General features: G+C 44.6%; 1 long non-coding RNA gene across 1 annotated transcript; it reads right to left on the bottom strand.

The window, feature by feature from the left end:
- Positions 1–2,237: 2,237 nt before the first annotated feature.
- LOC125520162 (uncharacterized) lies at positions 2,238–12,176 on the bottom strand. The gene is made up of 3 exons (XR_007288502.2): positions 11,640–12,176; positions 3,261–3,334; positions 2,238–2,859 (listed from the first exon to the last, which is right to left on the bottom strand). It is a non-coding gene; the product is annotated as an uncharacterized LOC125520162 (long non-coding RNA).
- Positions 12,177–20,158: the final 7,982 nt, after the last annotated feature.

The raw sequence follows: 20,158 nt of genomic DNA, 5'->3' as shown, positions 1-20,158 counted from the left end.
CTTTCTGTAGGTTGGAATGCCCAGCAAATGGGTTGCTGGTCCACCGCGGACTGGGAGGCTAAAAATACAAGTTGTATGGTGCAGAGGCAAGTAAAAAATACCATCGAGAGCCATCCACTGAAAAAAATCGCGTCTGATGTGCTTCTTCAGTCACGCTGCCGGCCCCCTCTTTAATCCAGTTCGCTCTATTCCCCAACCGGCAGCACGGGATGGAAGTTTATTTCCCCCCCCCCCCACGCTACTGGGGGATTGAAAAAGCGTGGCATCGAATCCGACACTGGTGATGGCTGCTTGTCCAAGTGATTTTCAGATAAGAAACTGCATGTTTCAGAGGCAAACCATTTAAATCAATAGGCACTTTCCAAACATGGATAACAGAATGTTGGAAATTTTATTCATGGTAAAAAATGGAACTAACAACAAGTTAACATCATGTTGATCAACATTCATGTATAGCACATCTTCATATGATGCAAAGTCAAAAAGATATGATATTTTCAAAATGGCAAGACAATGTTGAGTGTGCGAAAAACTGGGTAAACTAGGGATGGAATTTTGGCAAGTATTAGATATTTTTCAACTGCACCAGTTGGAATCGAACCCGGGCAGTACAGCTTTTGGGTGAGAGAGCTGCAGCCACCGGGCTAATGCGGTATGTTCGAAAGAATGAAGGCATCTTCCCCGGCTCCGGTTCTTTCCCGGCCGTGTGCGCTCGCCGTGGCGCCGCCATATGTCGTTCTCAACATGCTCAACAAACGAGAGGAATCCAGAGAGGACTATACGCCGAGAGGCTGATAGTAGGGACCCACCAGGTCCAAGCCGTACGCAAGCAAGTGTCTAATTGGAAAAAAGCTTCCTCCTAATTGTATACTGATGTTGGGGCCCATGGGTTTGTCAACCTAGTCAATAAACGAAATAAATTTCCAATGATGACTGTCATCGGGAAGCTTTTTTTTGGGGTATCGGGGAGCTTTTTCTTTGTTGTTGTTGCAGGAGAGGGGTATTGGGGATCTAGCTGGTATCATTTTTTTCCAGAGGGCGAACAAGTCTCAGCTAGGCCTAGGTTTTGTTATTTAACATGTGTAGCGCATGACATACCGAGACAATGGTTTCAACTTATTTTTTGAGGTCCATCATGTACGTACCGACCTATGGGCCTCCCAGCATAGGTTTTAGTTTTTCTTAAAGATCGGTAGCCCAATGTATATTTTTTAATAAAATGCAGATCTCTGTTCTATTTATCTATATATAAGAATATTAATGTTGTGTTCAATTTATATTTTTCCTTCTAACCACATTATATATTTATATTATTACTATTATCATATATTTAATAGAGACATATATATATATTATAAAAACATCCCACGTTTATTAACTTATAAAAGTAAATGTTTAATAGAAGTTGGCAAGGAAAATCCTGGTTGTTTTTGACTCACAGGCAAGAAAAATCCTGATGATTGCGTACAAAAACTTGCGAAGATTTTAAGAACCAATTTAATAATAACGTGCACATTTTTCTTTTGAGCAATAACTCACTAATTTGTTAATCTATCTATTTATATTAAAAAGTACTTGATGGGGGCATCAGAAAAAAGAAAATCAGAAAAAAGAAAAATAGACTAAAAACCCCACAATAATTAGGAACATCCGCCGTTATTTTATTAGATCAGAAAACCACAACCATCGATTAAACCCCACAATAATTAGGAACATCTGTCCATTATTTTATTAGATCAGAAAACCACAACCATCCATTAATCTTAAAGCTGAAGAAATTACCCACCAATGCCACGGAATATAGCGTGCAACCTAATATTCCCTCTGCGTACATGTTATGTCCAATCCAAGAGCTCCATCCCTAAAAGAAATCCAAGAGCTCCATGTTTGGATCGGAAGCCACAGCAGCCGCCGGCCACCTTGGCTTGGAAAGAATTTCACCGGTAGCCATCAACCACCTCCACATCCCACAATCGCTTCAACGGAGCCGTCGCCATGGCTATCTACAGATTGGTTCTGTCAATTCCTAGGTACGTGCTTTTGCAACCAATGTTAAAAGAACAATCCACCTGCTTGCCGCACATGTGTGTCCAATCAATTAGCTTCATGGGTTGGTTTTTTGAGCCGGCTCTGTACATGGTTGCCACCGACCAAAATAATATGTCAGCTTCATGGGTTGGTTTGATCCGGCTCTGTACATGGCTGACACTGCCCAAAAATACCATGTCATATGTATGTGCAAGACCAGCCAGTTGAGATCCAGCTCTTAGCATATAGATTTTTATTTCTTTTGAGAAAATCTCTATACATAGCTGCCATTGGCCAAAAGAACTATGAACACAATAACTATTCCAATTATACACAATGGAAGGATGCCTCTAGAAACACATGTAACTACAATTAAAGGATCACAACTATGGGGTTTAGAAAGATATAGATCATCTGAATTTTTGATGCCACAACACCATGGGAACAAAGTCTAACTTTAGACAGATTTGTTGTACCAGGCTGGCGGCGTTTGCTATCTTGAACGATCGGGGCAAGGTGAGATCATGAGAAGGCAAGGTTCTGTTTTGTGAGCTTTTGCAATCAGGTTAGCAATGGTGGCAGCGCGAGAAAACCAACCGTGTGAGATAGCATCAAATCAAGTTCAGCACGCGGCATATGTTAGATCCCACCTTCAACATCATCTTCCTCAAGGGTCGGCGCATGGACATCATCTTCCTCCAATAGTTGCAAGAGCCCCAATCTCCTATGTTGACACTCCTCGATTGTCATCTTCTCTATGAAGCGATCACACCACCCCCAGTAGGTACCATGTGCACATAATAAGAGATCAAACTACCTCCAATGTATCACCTGCACGAATTTACATAATTTGAATGATTCTTGTATATGTCATTGATGAATTTGTTGCATATCATTGAACAATGGATCAATAGTACTTTGATACTCAAGGCAGTGCTCATCTAAAGAGTTTTGACATGCTAACTCACAAGGTGGATCAAATTTGCAATCCAAAAAGGTAACTATTCAGTAACTGATCTTGCATCTTTCATAGCAGTACATACAAAATGAGTAGAACGACTACCAGCGGCGGTTGCTATCTTGAGCAATCGAGGAAAGGTGAGACTGCAAGAAGGCAAGGTTGTGTTTTATGAGCTTTGGCAATTAGCTTAGCAATGGTGCCATGGCAAGAAAACCAACCGTGCAAGCTAGCATCAAATCAGGTTTAGCACGTGCCGCACATCAGAACCCACCTTCAACATCGTCTTCCTCCAGGGATCGACGCTTGGACATCTTCCTCCAATAGTTGCAAGCGCCCAAATATCCTCTGTTGACACTAATAGATTGTTATCGACTCTGTCGAGTGATCACACCAACCCAGTAAGTACCATGTGCACATAATAAGAGATCAAACTACCTCCAGTGTGTATCAGCTATACAAACTTAGATAATTTGCATGATACTTGTATATGAAATTGATGAATTTGTTACTAAACATTGAATAATGGGTCCACGTTACTTCGATACTCAAGGCAATGCTCATCTAAAGAGTTTTGACATGCTAACTCACAAGGTAGATCGAATATGAAATCCAACAAGGTAATTATTAAGTAACTAATCACTCATCTTTCCTAGCAGTACATGCAAGATCAGTAGAACGACTACCCGCCCATTAATCGACATACTCACGTACACATAAATAAAACATTCAAATCCAGCTACTACAGATTAGAGGCACTCATGATCTTGAAGATTGTTACACAAGGTGATCAACACTATCCTCACAACTAACTTGCAGGTAGTATGTTAAGTTTTAAACCTTCAGAAACTGAAGCAAAAATTAAATAGTGTTTCATCTACATAATCAGTGTTAGAGTTATAATATAAGTCATGTACCCCTTTGTATTTATCCCGTTGTATAAGGGGTTTCCTGCATATGTTCTACACCTGTACATGTATATATATATCGGCCTATGGCCTCATGGGAATACAAGTTGCATATTCCTAACATGGTATTAGAGGCTTAGGGTTTTTTTCGCACGCGCAACTCATGCTCTCGATCCAATCTACCGTCCACGCAGCCGTCGCCCTCCTTCTCTTGCGCCGTCGCTGTCTCGTCTGATCCGCAGGTCCGCCCCTGCTGCCATCTACCCGTCAGCAGCTCCAGCCCGAGCCCTGCCGTCCCGTCCAAGCTGCTCGCAGACGCTGTCGCTTGACGCGCCCGCTGCACGTAGACTCCGCCTCACGTGGAGCCGTGGGTGTGTTCGGCCTGCCTCCTGGTGCTAGATTCCTTTTGCTAGTCGCGTGAGTGCGCTAGCTGTGTGGTCCTCCGTCTGCCTTTCTGCGTCCCCGGCTGCTGCTGACCCAGCCGGATCCCACCTCTAGCTGCCAGCCGCCGGCAGGATCAATTGCCTGCTCGGATCTCAAAAAAAAGTTTGCTGCATCGGGATATGTTGCTGTTCCTCGTTGTCCTGTGATCTTTGATGGTACTAACTACACCGAGTTTACTGGCTTCATGCGCATTCACATGCGTGGCATCCGTCTCTGGGGTGTTCTTTCTGGCGAGGTCTGCTGTCCGCCACGTCCGGTTCCTCCGGTTGCCCCTACTCCGCCGACTCCACTGGTTCTTCCTACGGATGCTAATCAGGCCGCCAAGGATGTGGCTAAGCTTGCTGATGACGCTGCTGATCGTGCTTATGATGAGAGGGTTTTGGCCTATGAGGAGGCTCTTCAGACGTATCATGGTGCTCTGTCTGTTTACACCCAGTGGCTTGATGATGATGCTCGTGCTGCAGCTGTTCTCACTGCTAGTGTTATGCCTCAGTTTTCTTCTGAGTTTCTGGGTCTTCCTACTGCCTTTGAGATGTGGACCTGTCTTTGTCAGCGCTATGAGCCCTCTGGTGATGCCCTATACCTTTCTGTGGTCCGTCAGAAGCATGCTCTTCAGCAGGGTGACTACTATTGATGACTTCTATGCATAGAGTTCTGCTATCTGGCGCCAGCTTGATTCTCTCCGCAGTGCTGGTTGTCGTACTTGCCCCTGTTGCCAGGCTGTACAGGCCAATTTGGAGTTTCATCGCGTCTACGAGTTCCTGTCTCGGCTCCGTAAGGAGTTTGAGCCCCGGCGTGCTCAGTTGTTTGCTCGTGGCCGTATTTCTCTCATGGAGGCGCTTTCTGAGATTCGTGCTGAGGAGACTCGCTTACGTGGTGCTGGTTTGCTGGAGGTTCCCTCTGTGCTCGCTACTCGGGCTCCTTCCATGCCCCCTGCTGCACCGACTCCTTCTCGCTCGAGTGCTCCGCCGCTCTTGCCCACTCCTTCTGGAGGCTCAGGTCGCCCCCGTCCACATTGCGACTACTGCAACAATGATGGTCATATTGAGTCCCAGTGCTACACGAAGAGGAAACACTTGCGTAAGGCGCGATCATCATCTTCAGGGACTTCGTCATCTACCTCGACAGCTTCAGCCATTGCTTTGACTGAACAGGATATTCTGAGACTTAAGCGTCTGCTCGCGGCTTCAGGTTCTTCCTCGACGGGTACTGCTGGTTCTGTGACTGATGCTTCCCGCCCTGAGCAACCGCCCTCTACACAGTCAGGTACATCCCCATGGGTTCTGGACTCTGGAGCTTCTTTTCATATGTCTTCTCATTCTTCCACTTTGTCCTCTCTTCGATCGCTGGATTCTCCTGTTCATGTCTTAACTGCTGATGGTACTCCACTTTCTGTTGCTAGTAGAGGCAATCTTTCCACTCCTTATTCTGTTCCTGATGTTGCTCATGTTCCTCGACTTACCATGAATCTATTTTCTGCTGGTCAACTTACTGATTCTGGTTGTCGCATCATCCTTGACGTTGACTCTTGTTCTATCCAGGACCGTCGCACGCACACTCTGGTTGGGGCTGGCCCTCGCCGCCGTGATTCTCAGGGTCTTTGGGAGTTGGACTGGCTTCATGTTCCTTCCGCTGCCACCACCATTGCCAGTTCCTCCGCTTCAGTAGCCTCCGTTACTGGTTCCTTCAAGCAGTGGCATCATCGACTTGGTCATCTGTGTGGTTCTCGGTTGTCGTCTTTAGTTCGTCGAGGTCTTCTGGGGTCTGTCTCAGGAGATGTCTCTTTAGAGTGTCAGGGTTGTCGTCTTGGCAAGCAGATTCAGTTACCATATCCACATAGTGAGTCAGTGTCTAAGCGTCCTTTTGATTTAGTCCATTCTGATTTATGGGGTCCGGCTCCTTTCGCTTCGAAAGGTGGTCATAAATACTATATTATTTTCATAGATGATTTCTCTCGTTACACATGGCTTTATTTCATGACTTCTCGCAGTGAGGTGTTGTCTATTTATAAGCGTTTTGCTGCCATGGTTCATACTCAGTTCTCTTCACCCATTCGTGTTTTTCGTGCTGACTCCGCTGGCGAGTATATCTCTAAGATGTTGCGTGGTGTTCTTACTGAGCAAGGAACTCTCTCTCAATTCTCTTGTCCTGGTGCTCATGCTCAGAATGGTGTGGCTGAGCGAAAGCATCGACATCTTCTTGAGACGGCTCGTGCATTGATGATTGCTGCCTCTCTCCCGCCTCATTTTTGGGCTGAGGCCGTCTCCACCTCCACCTATCTTATCAATATACAGCCTTCCGCTGCTCTACAGGGTGGTGTTCCTTTCGAGCGTCTTTTTGATCGTTCTCCCGATTATTCGATGCTTCGCTTGTTTGGTTGTGTTTGCTATGTTCTTCTTACCCCTCGCGAACGCACCAAACTGACCGCTCAGTCTGTTGAGTGTGTCTTCTTAGGCTATAGTGATGAGCATAAGGGCTATCGTTGTTGGGATCCTATCGGTCGTCGGATGCGTATCTCTCGAGACGTGACTTTTGATGAGTCTCGTCCCTTCTACCCACGCCCATCTTCCTCGACTTTTTCACTGGAGGATATCTCTTTTCTCACTTTTCCTGACTCACCTATCACCCCCGTCGAGCCTGTGCCTATTCGTTCCACTCCCTCTACTTCTCCACCTCTAGTCGATTTGTAGCCACCATCTTCTCCGGTCTCCTCGCCTAGCATGTCACCGGATTCTACACCTTCATCTCCGGTGACTTCTTCGTCGCCACCCCTCGATTCTACCTTGGCGATTCCTCCTTCTATTGTTCCATCTTTTCCTCAGCATTACACTCGTCGTTCACGACCTGTGGATGCCTCTGTGGATGAATCGTCATCCTCCTCTCAGCCTCAGCCTACTTATGGCTTGCGTTCTCGTCCTCGTCCGCCTGTTGATCGCTTTGGATTTCCCACCGCTGGTGCTGCTCTTCTTGAGCCGACTTCTTATCGTCAGGCTTTTGTTCATCCTGAATGGCAGTTTGCGATGGCAGAGGAGATTGCTGCTCTTGAACGCACTGGTACCTGGGATCTTGTTTCTCTTCCTCCCGGAGTCCGTCCCATCACTTGTAAGTGGGTCTACAAGGTTAAGACTCACTCCGATGGTTCTCTTGAGCGTCACAAAGCTCGTCTTGTGGCTCGTGGTTTTCAGCAGGAGCATGGTCGTGATTATGACGAGACTTTTGCTCCTGTGGCTCATATGACCACTGTTCGTACACTTCTTGCCGTTGCTGCTGCACGCCACTGGTCTATATCTCAGCTTGATGTTAAGAATGCCTTTCTTAATGGTGAGCTGTGTGAGGAGGTGTACATGCAGCCACCACCTGGGTATTCTGTTCCTGATGGCATGGTATGTCATCTTCGTCGCTCTCTCTATGGCCTTAAGCAAGCCCCCCGCGCCTGGTTTGAGCGTTTTGCCTCTGTGGTCACTGCCGCTGGTTTTTCAGCAAGTGCTCATGATCCAGCATTGTTTATTCACCTTTCTCCTCGTGGTCGGACTCTTCTTCTTCTCTATGTTGATGACATGATCATCACTGGGGATGACCCCGAGTATATTGCCTTTGTAAAGGCCCGTCTTAGTGAGCAGTTTCTTATGTCTGATCTTGGACCTCTTTGCTACTTTCTTGGGATTGAAGTCTCTTCTACCTCTGATGGCTTTTTTATATCCCAGGAAAAGTATATCCAGGATCTTCTTGCTCGTGCTGCTCTTACTGACGAGCGCATTGTTGAGACTCCTATGGAGCTCAATGTTCACCTCCGTGCTACTGATGGTGATCCTCTCCCTGACCCGACGCGTTATCGTCATCTTGTTGGCAGTCTTGTCTATCTAGCTGTCACTCGTCCGGACATCTCTTATCCGGTTCATATTCTGAGTCAGTTCGTCTCTGCTCCCACATCGGTTCACTATGGTCATCTCCTTCGTGTTCTCCAATATCTTCGGGGCACGATTTCTCACCGTCTATTCTTTCCTCGCTCCAGTTCTTTACAGCTTCAGGCCTATTCGGATGCTACATGGGCTAGTGATCCTTCAAATCGCCGTTCACTTTCTGCTTACTGTGTTTTTCTTGGTGGTTCTCTCATTGCCTGGAAGACGAAGAAATAGATTGCCGTTTCCCGTTCGAGTGCCGAGGCTGAGTTGCGAGCAATGGCTCTTTTGATGGCAGAGGTGACCTGGTTACGGTGGTTACTTCAGGATTTTGGTGTTTCTGTCACTACACCAACTCTGCTCTTATCTGACAGTACAGGTGCTATTAGCATTGCGCGCGCTCCTGTGAAGCATGAGCTCACCAAGCATATTGGTGTTGATGCTTTCTATGTGCGCGCTGGTGTGCATGATCAGGTTATTGCTCTTCAGTATGTGCCTTCCGAGTTACAATTGGCGGATTTCCTGACGAAGGCCCAGACTAGAGCACAACATGGCTTTTATCTCTCCAAACTCAGTGTTGTTCATCCACCATGAGTTTGAGGGGGGGTGTTAGAGTTATAATATAAGTCATGTACCCCTTTGTATTTATCCTGTTGTATAAGGGGTTTCCTGCATATGTTCTACACCTGTACATGTATATATATATCGGCCTATGGCCTCATGGGAATACAAGTTGCATATTCCTAACAATCAGGACCTTCAAAGTAAGGGAGTATGGAAAAACATTAAATTATAGAACTGTGATATGTTCATCTTAAAACAAAGGTTTGCCTATAACCTTGCTCATGAAATATACTTACCTTCTCTAATTTGTTATTTTATCTAATCTCATATGTTTTCTCTTGACTTCGGTTAGGAATTTGTGTGCATAAGGAAAGCAAAAACTTTAGAGATTATAACAGACAAAAGGTTGGTGGTGCATGGAATGCAAACTTTTCTTTTCTGGCACAAGAAAGGTAAATCATAACTATATTTGCAATTCATGTCATGAAGCAGCCAAAAACGCTGTCCTACAGTGAGCATCTTTGGTGCCATTTTTTCAGTACCATTACCAGTAAGCAGTGACACTATCACATTCGGTACCTACTTAAACTCAAGGTAAGCGATGATACAATAACAACAACATTTGTGATGTTTAATGAGGCTACGAACAGACTTTAGGCAACACTTGTGCATACCATGCTAAAGAACGATGGATTCAATTCAAAACCTTTATGGTAGTACACACATTCTAACTAAAGTTAAATTCAAGGAAATTGTAAGTATCCATGGAAAATTTCAAAGTGAACTTCACTTTTGAACTTGATGAGAGGCTTGAGACGAATATTTAAACAAAATAGTTGAAGAGGTATGTTCATGCACAATACAATATGTTCAAATGGTCTATAAAATTATAATGAGAGTATGTTCTTTATGACGGATGCTGGAAAGCCAAGTTACTGAAGATTCTTCAAATTTTGTTATGCAAAAGTGAGATAATGAGGTATTGCAACTAAGTAACAGTTCTATTATCATAAGTACGAAATAGTTTATTAAAAGTATCACCAACAAGATTTCCTTTTAACAGGGCAAGAGCCACTCCAAGAATGGAGGAGAAAGTGAGAAGAATACGTTTGGAAAGAAAGGATCTACATCATCTAACAAAAAACTTCTCGGTCAAGCAAAATATCTAAAAAAATATGTGAGAAAGATTGATCTAGATATAGCAAATTTAAAGAAATTGAAGTTCATCCGAGGTAATACACCCAACACATTATCTCCCTGTATATGCATTAATTATTTATAACCTATCGTTAAATGATATTAAAAACATGTTTTTGTAATAATGTCAAAATGTTTTTTATAGGCAATCGTTCCTACAAGATTGCAACTAGAGGTGATAAGAAAAATGTGTTTGAAAAGAAAAACTCTACATCATCTAACAAGAAACTTCTGTTGAGGATAAAAAGAAGTAAACATGCAGGTGGGGTCAAAAAATTATTTCAGAGAACACACAAAGAGAGACAAAAACGATGTAAAGAGGATTTGAAAGGAAAATCTTTACGAAATAACAAAACAAAAGTTGGTGCAAAAAAACTACACAATGAGGAGGTATTTTGTTGAAATCAATATGAAAAGGAAGTACCCAACATTCAATCTAGAAATTTAGTTGTAATCGCAGTAGAAGATGATTCAGATAAAGACTGGAGAAAATTATACACATGTCAAAAGTCCTAGCAACAAGAAACTCAAAAGAGTTATCAAATAAAAGAAATTCAACAATGAGGTGAAAAGTGTATACTTTCACATAAAGTATTGTTTTCAAGATTAACCCAAGTGTTCTATTTGATGTTCTAAATTATGGTATTGTATCTCATAGTTTGAAGAGGAAGAAAATGATGTATCGGTGATTCAAATGATGATTCACGAGTCAACCATCCAAGATACTAATGGTGAGGTATTATCATACTAATGATGACTTTGTATTCTTTATCAATTGGGGACGCACTGGCAGTCTGGTAGTACTATGTCACAGATGCACCTCTGAAACCAATTAATTTACTAGCAAATCACGCATACCTGGGCATATATGTTCTCTGCTTGCAAGTTTATCTGCACCTCTTAAGCCAATTAATTTACTAGCACAACTAGCATACCGGTGCATGTATGTTATGTGCTTGCAAATTTTTGTAAACAATAAAATACTTTCATCTACAATATTCAATGATTTTGAGTATTATGGATCACTGTTACATTTGAAGATATGAAATTCATAAATAATAGTTAAATTTATGATAGGAAGAAGAGAGACACAAGAAGACAAGTAAAAAAGAGGCAAGTGAAGATTTGAGAGAGGACTGACACAATCAGAGATGTAAACATGGTATGGCAGCACGGATATGGTCTACTACTCTGCAGAAGTACTGGAAATGTGCATCAAGATCCATATGACGAAAATAGTTAATAAATACCAAGCATCGACATTCTATATCGACATATGATGGAGTACAACCCAATAGTTAGGGCATTCGTCTATCATTATATTTTGTATATGTACAATGCGGTCAGACCTATTTGACTACTCAATTATTAAAAATAATTTGTCTTTGGGGAATACTACTAAACTATACCAACTCAATACAGTGATTATACTACTAAATTTGTTGAATATGAATGGAGGTACACCAGATAACACTACCTATGCCAGTCAGCAAAGCCCAGAAAAAAGTTGAGGGTAGAGAAGAAAATTAAGATTATTCACTAACAAATAGTACCTCAATTACATGATATTGGTATACAATCATACACACTGAGGAAAGGTTAAGCAAAAAATGTTAGACATGAAAAGAAAAAAAGAGGGACCTGCAGGTCGAAGAATACTGACGCTGTGGACGATGGTGATGATGTGTTGGGCTGCCTCGAGTGGGAACAACGACGATGCGTATGGCCTGCGCGCTTGGGGAAGACAAGGTCGCTAGCATCCTCATAGTGAAGCTGGATCCATGCTGGCTGCGAGAGACGAGATCCACGCCCACATCACCTACACGGACGTCCAGGGAAATGACACCGTGCAGATCGACGATCTTGCCTCCTCCCTTGCGCAGATGCTCCTCGGACCCTGCTACACATCCGTCGCTGTTTACCGTCCCAGGAGACAAGCCGCCGTACACAGTCACCCCTGTGGCCTGTGGACAACGAGTTCAGCTGCGGGGATGCCTACAGCTGAGGAGGAGCAGGCTCAAGGCAACAAATCAAGAGGGCAAACTATTGGGACGGCTCGTCCGATGGCAGCAATTTTGGAGTGAGCGGCTGGAAGAAGGGAAGAAGAAAGGGGATCGGGGCATCAGGCAAGACAAACATGTGAGCATGTGAAGGTGTGTGTGAGTGAGAGAAATATTCTTTTTTTAGCGTAGAGTGGGAGAGAAGATGTGTGAGCACTCGTGTGCATCTGCTTAAGCGTGTTGGGCTAAAGCCCAACTAATCATATCATAACAACACAAAAAAATCAACTTTAAGTATATATAGTGCATATACGTGTGTTGAGCCCAAATAACATAATTTTCCATACATACATTTAATACATTATTCATATGACTAAAACTCCCTCACATATACAGCTGATGTCATATTCGAACTCAAATTTAAGCATATGAAACTCTCCGCAAAAATATCATACATATATTGAACATGCACAAAATTATTACGGTGTGATGTGTCCGTTGGTCCAAATAAGCTGACATTTCATGACAAACCATACCCACACTAAAAACATGATCGCCTGAACACACATCACTCCCTAGCAACTCATCACGAACGTGCCCTCTTGATATTTTCCGAAACACGAAAGGAGAATTCCACTAATGCTGAAAAAACCACTTCATGGTCAACCGACAAATGAACTTAATATTGAATTCTTTCAAATTAACTTTGGTCTATTCTAGCCAGCATGTACGTGCGGGCCACTTCGTGTTGCTCTAGTATATTCTTTGATATTACTTGCTCCTTCTAACTTAACATTATATATAGAACAAGCCCAGTTAATTCATGTATTTCAGGAAAGTGCAAATGGGCTGGGATTTCTTAGAAAATATCAAATGGGTTGCATTGACGCGAAATTATTTGTTCACCTAGCCCAACAAATGGACTGTAAATTCTAGGAAACATGGGTTAAATATATGCCACATTTTTGCAAGTTGACATGTGGGTTAATAGGTCGAAGCCTACACAAGGCATTGTCGACTTAGTCAACAAATGATTCTGACATCCACAGCCATTGGATTTATATCCAATGGCCGGCATGCACCATCAATCTCTCGTCTTCTTCCTTCAGCGTTGCCGGGACCGCCTGCTCCGGCCTTCAGCGGCTAGCGTGTAACACCCACGATGCGGCTATATCTCCCACGTATCGGAGCACGACTTAGAGACATAATCGCATGGTATGCATGTTGCAAGAGGGGTAATCTTTACACATCCCATGTACTGAATAAGGAAGGGATAAAGAGTTGGCTTACAATCGCCACTTTACACAATACATAAATATATCATACATCATCCAGAATACAATCAAGGTCCGACTATGGAACAAATAAAGAAAGACAACCCCAAATGTTATATCCCCGATCGACCCAACTCGGCTCATCTACTGATTATCCGGAAAGGACACATAGTAACGTCCTGAATTCTCATCGAACTCACACTTGAGTTCGGTAGCGTCCCCTGCACTGGCATCATCGGCACATGCATCTGTTTTAGAAGTATCTGTGAGCCACGGGGACTCAGCAATCTCACACCCTCGCGATTAAAACTATTTAAGTTTAAAGGTAGGAAAGGGGTAGTGAGGTGGAGCTGCAGCAAACACTAGCATATATGGTGGCTAACTTACGCAAATGAGAGCGAGAAGAGAAGCAAAGCGCGGCCGAGAAGCTAAAATGATCAAGAAGTGATCCTAAAACTACTTACGTCCAAGCATAACATGAGACCGTGTTCTCTTCCCGGACTCCGCCGAAAAAAGACCCTCACGGCGACACACGCGGTTGATTCATTTTAATTAGATTAAGTGTCAAGTTTTCTACAACCGGATATTAACAAATTTCCATCTGCCCATAACCGCGGGCACGGCTTTCGAAAGTTCAAACCCTGCAGGGGTGCCCCAACTTAGCCCATCACAAGCTCTCATGGTCAACGAAGGATATTCCTTCTCCCAGGAAGACCCGATCAGATTCGGAATCCCGGTTACAAGACATTTCGACAATGGTAAAACAAGACCAGCAAAGCCACCTGAATGTGCCGACAAATCCCGATAGAAGCTGCACATATCTCGTTCTCAGGGCACACCGGATTGTGCAAGATTTCGGTAGGCCAACCCAGAGTTGCCCCAGGTGGCCACTGGCTGCTGACAGGTTGGACCAACACTCAGAGGAGCACTGGCCCGGGGGTTTAAAATAAAGATGACCCTTGAGTCCGCGGAACCCAAGGGAAAAAGGCTTAGGTGGCAAATGGTAAAACCAAGGTTGGGCCTTGCTGGAGGAGTTTTATTCAAGGCGAACTGTCAAGGGGTTCCCATAACACCCAACCGCGTAAGGAACGCAAAATCAAGGAACATAACACCGGTATGACGGAAACTAGGGCGGCAAGAGTGGAACAAAACACCAGGCATAAGGTCGAGCCTTCCACCCTTTACCAAGTATATAGATGCATTAAAGTAATTAAGAGATAATAATGATATCCCAACAATAACCATGTTCCAACAAGGAACAAACTCCATCTTCACCTGCAACTAGCAACGCTAAAAGAGGGGCTGAGCAAACCGGTAACATAGCCAAACAATGGTTTGCTAGGAAAGGTGGGTTAGAGGCTTGGCATGGCAATATGGGAGGCATGATAAAGCAAGTGGTAGGTATCGCAGCATAGCAATAGAGCGAGCAACTAGCAAGCAAAGATAGAAGTGATTTCGAGGGTATGGTCATCTTGCCTGCAAAGTTCTCCGAGTTGATGAAAGCTTGATCCTCGTAAGCGTACTCAATGGGTTCCTCGATCATGAACTCGTCTCCCGGCTCTACCCAAGGCAGGAACACAAGCAAAGGAAGCAACAATCAACCACGGTGCAAATGCACAAACAACATGATGCAAAACATGGCATGACATGCGGGATGTGATATGCAATGCATATGCGTGCTCCGAAAGGAAAAGATTGATCAATGCATCAACTTGGCAAATGGCAAGCAAAACAAGAATGGCACAATTCTGCGATTAACAGCACGATGCCATCTAGAATGCAACAAGAAACTAAGCTACTGCACTCCAACATAGCAACAAAGCATATGGCAGTGATCTACTCAAGATGCTTGACAAAAGATGAACACTGAGCTATGGCTAAATCACATAAAAGCAGGTTCAAACAAGCATGGCAAAAGTGCAAAAGATATCAGCTTCACAGACTTAGTAAAAATATTAACATGTCAGGAATTAACATCAACAAGCAATGTTTAGAGCAAGCAAACAACATGCTACAGGAACAGATCATAGCAAACAAAGGCAAGGCATGAATATACTCAAAGCATAGAACAAAAGTCCCTTACTGATCAAGAGCCCAAAAGGCACAGAAGATATTATGGCACCCATGTAAACATAGCAAGTTTCGTTACCAGATTCAGACTTAGCAGAAAACTGAACATGGCATAAACAGAATTATGAAGGCATGTTTGCGAGCTCGATTCACTCAACAAAAGGCATTGCATGACAAGATAAGCCTAGCATCAGCAAGAAGACATGTTCAAGAAGCTAACCAAGGCAATAGCAAGTTCATAGCATGCATGGATCAACTACAACAACCATGGCAAAATTGATTAACATGTAAACAATCTGCCAGGAACATTTTATAGCAAAAGCAGAGCAAGAGTAAGTCATGCTAGGGTACTCCATAAATGCAAACAGGGGCATGGATGGATAGAGCATAACCATATGTCAAAATCATCCTTACTGAAGATACTCAAAACAAGCATGGATCTCACTGTAGCAACATGAATACATGGCATAAAAATAACAGCAGAGCAATGACAGTGAAGTTCTAAGTCTCTGAAATCAGCAATATCACGAGAGCTACTTTGCATGCTTGTGCTAGTCACCACAATGATTACAAAAATACATGGCATACACCCATGTAAAGATGGCATGGCATAGATCAAAATGCATGTAGAGCTCATGACCATATGCAGCACACAACAAATGTGACAAAAATGACAAAAGCTCATAATCTGCTAAGTAACAGGAGCTAACATTTTATAGCACTCTTGCATCAGTCATTTGGGAATCAAGATGGAGTCAAACAAGCAGGTCACAATGGAACAAAATGAAGAGCACATCATGATGAACATTTTGATATATCACACGCACGAAACGGAGCTACGGATGAGAAGTTATGGCATGATGAACATGGCTAAAAACTTAACAGAAAAATGACTTAGTGGAAATCTCACCCCGCGAGAAACGGGATCGGGCGGTCCAGCGGGACGGAGTGGTGCGGGACAAGGCGGCCGTTTGGTTCATCGTGCGGGTGGATCCGGCCGGTGCGGAGCTCCGGCGAGGAGGGTGGCGACCGGTGAGGAAGAAGAACAGCGCGGGACGGCGGCGGGCCGGGGGAGGCCGGGGCGGCGACTCCGGGCGGGTCTCGGCCGGATCCAGGCCGGAAACGGGCGACGACGGTGAGGTCGTGCCGCGGGGCGGCGACGGTGAAGTCCGGTGGGACACGGTCGCGGGCGGCGGCGCGCCGGCGATGGAGGCGGCGGAGGCGCGTGGCGGTGGCGGGGCGCTGCGTACGGGCCGCGGGGGCCGGATCTGGGCCGAGCGGGCCGGCGGCGGCGAGGTGGCGGCGGGGACATGTGGCAGCGTGCGATAGGCGCGGGTGGCGGAGGCGGACGTGTCCGGTGGCGCGGAGGGATTGGATCTAGGGTTTTTGACCCGGATTTTTGGACGGGGAGGACATATTTATAGGTAGGAGGAGTTTGGAGTGTCCAAATGGAGTGCGGTTTCCGGCCACGCGATCGTGATCCGACAGCGGAGGACATGGAAAATGCTCGGATGCATGAGACGAACACGTATGCAAATGTGATGCACATGATGACATGATATGAAATGCATGACATGAACAAAATGCAAAACGAAGACAAGACCCAACCACGAAAGGAAAATCATAACTTAGAGTCGAAAATGGCAAGAGTCGGAGTACAAATATGGCAAGTTACATCCGGGGTGTTACAACACTCCACCACTACGAAAGGATCTCGTCCCGAGATCTAGGACTAAAAAACTCCGGATATTCGGAACAGAGGTGGTCCTCGCGTTCCCAGGTGGCTTCTCGGTCTGATTGGTGTGACCACTTCACTTTCAGGAATTTGATAGACTTGTTGCGAGTCTTGCGCTCAGTTTCTTCAAGGATAGCAATGGGATGCTCATGATAAGACAGGTCTTCTTGGAGATCAATCTCTTCGAAGTTGATGGTGTGGTCAGGAGTCTTGAAACACTTGCGAAGCTGAGACAGGTGAAACACGTCGTGCACGTTTGCAAAGTTGGACGGAAGCTCAAGTTGATAGGCGAGGTCGCCCCTTTTGCCAATGATCTTGAAAGGACCCACGTATCTAGGGGCAAGCTTCCCTTTGATACCGAAGCGGCGAGTACCTTTCATTGGAGAGACGCGGAGGTAGACATGGTCTCCGATCTCGAAAGCCAAGTCATGATGCTTGCTATCATAGTAACTCTTCTGGCGCGATTGTGCGTCTTTGAGATTTTCACGGATGACTTTACACATTTCTTCAGCTTCTGTGATTAAATCATTGCCAAGAAGTTGGCGTTCACCAGTCTCTGACCAATTAAGAGGAGTACGGCACTTTCTGCCATAGAGAATCTCGAATGGGGCCTTGCCCGAACTCGCTTGGAAGCTGTTGTTGTAGGAGAACTCGGCATATGGAAGACAATCTTCCCACTTCATACCGAAGGAGATGACACAAGCCCTGAGCATATCTTCAAGAATTTGATTGACTCACTCGACTTGGCCACTAGTTTAAGGATGGAAGGCTGTGCTGAAGTGAATGTTGGTGCCCATGGCCTTCTGAAAGGAGTCCCAGAACTTAGAAGTAAAGATGCTTCTACGATCTGAAGATATCAATTGCGGAATGCCGTGCAAGGAGACAATCCTGGAGGTGTATAGCTCTGCCAACTGAGCTGCTGTGATAGATTCTTTGATAGGGAGAAAATGAGCCACTTTAGTAAGCTTGTCGATGACGACGAAAGATAGCATCATTGCCACGCTTGGACTTGAGAAATCTAGTCACGAAGTCCATCTCAATGTGGTCAAACTTCCATTCTGGAATGGCAAGATGTTGGAGGAGACCAGCTGGCCATTGGTGTTCTGCTTTCACTCTTCTGCAGACATCACATTCATTCATGAATTGAGCAATTTCTCGCTTCATTCGAGTCCACCAATACGACTGCTTGAGGTCCTGGTACATCTTTGTACTACCAAGATGAATGGATAGAAGGGAATTGTGCGCCTCATTCATAATGACTTTACGTAGATCGCCCTTAGGAACCACAATTCGATCCTCGAAGAATAGAGTATCTTTGTCATCAAGGCGATAGCACTTGTACTTGGGTTGGCTCTTGGCAATCCCGTTCTTCACCTTCTTCACCATTGCATCAAGAAGTTATGCCTCACGAATTTGATCTTCCAAAGTAGGAGAGACTTGGAGGTTGGCAAGAAAGACTTGAGGAACAACTTGGAGATTTAGCTTGCGGAAAGCTTCACAAAGGTCTGGTTGGAAGGGCTTGAGAATTAAGCTGTTGCAGTAAGCCTTCCTGCTCAAAGCGTCTGCAATGACATTGGCCTTTCCTGGAGTATATTCAATACTCGGATTATATTTTTGAATCATTGCGACCCAACGAGTCTACTTGAGGTTGAGGTTGGGCTGAGTGAAGATGTACTTGAGGCTCTTATGATCAGTGAAGATGTCCACTTTCCTTCCAAACAAGAGTGTCTCCATGTTAAAAGAGCATGGACAACTGTCGCCAACTCGAGGTCATGAGTGGGGTAGTTCTTTTTGTTGGGCTGATGAGAGGTATAAGCAACAACTTTCTTCTCTTACATTAACACAGTACCGAGATCTTGCAGGGAGACATCACAGAAAACTTCGAATGGTTTGGATTCATCAGGAGAAGTCAAAACAGGAGCTGTGACTAGCTTCTCTTCGAGGGTGTTGAAAGCGATGTCACATTCAGGCGTCCAGACATAGTTGACATGCTTCTGGAAAAGGTTGGAAAGAGGCTTTGCAATCTTAGAGAAATTCTCAACAAATATTCGACAATAGCTTGCAAGCCCAAGGAAACTGCGGAGCTGCTTCACATTCTGAGACGGTTCCCAATTCACAATTACAGACACCTTCTCAGGATTAACAGCTATGCCCTTGGCGGAGATGATATGCCCAAGGTAGAGAACCTCATCGAGCCAAAACTCACACTTTGAAAACTTCGCATAGAACTGATGTTCTCTGAGTTTGTCGAGAACCAATCTCAAATGCTTGGCATGATCCTCCTTGTTCTTGGAAAAGACCAAAATATCATCGAGATACACCAAGCCGAAATCATTTGTGTAAGGGTTGAAGATGAAGTTCATCATGCGAGAGAATGTTGGAGGAGCATTGACAAGGCCGAAAGACATGACAGTATATTCATAAGAACCATAGCTTGTTCTGAATGCTGTCTTGGGGATATCTTGTTCACGAATGTGAATCTGATGATAACCCATACGGAGGTCAAGCTTGGAGAATACTTGAGCACCTTTAAGTTGCTCGAAAAGCTCATTGATGTTGGGAAGTGGATACTTGTTCTTTATTGTCTTCTTGTTCAATGGACGGTAGTCGACACAAAGTCGGTCCGTTCCATCCTTCTTCTTGACAAAAAGAACACCACAACCCCATGGAGAAGAACTCGGTCGGATCAGACCCATGCACTCTTGTACATCGAGTTGTCTCTTCAGCTCCTTCAAATCTTCTAGTCCAAGCTTGTAAGGACGTTTGCAAACAGGTTTCGTGCCAGGCTCAAGATCGATGACGAATTCAACTGGCCAGTGAGGAGGCATTCCTGGAAGCTCTTCTGGAAAGACGTCTTGATATTCACAAACGACTGGAATCTGAGAGATGGCATTCAACTCGCCCTTCTCATTGAGAGAAAACAGTCGAATGGTATCATCATGAGCGGCATAGATGATCACATCCTCAGACGAGTGTGTCAATTGAATCTGCCTGGCTGCACAATCAAGCTGAGCCTTGTGCTTAGAAAGCCAGTCCATGCCGAGAATTAGATCAATATCTGAGTCACCAAGAACAATTGGA

Source organism: Triticum urartu, chromosome 7A, assembly GCF_056163025.1.
Source record: "Triticum urartu cultivar PI428250 chromosome 7A, HENAU_Tu73, whole genome shotgun sequence".
In the NCBI taxonomy this organism is placed as follows: domain Eukaryota; kingdom Viridiplantae; phylum Streptophyta; class Magnoliopsida; order Poales; family Poaceae; genus Triticum; species Triticum urartu.
This window is presented reverse-complemented; position numbering and strand designations above follow the sequence as displayed.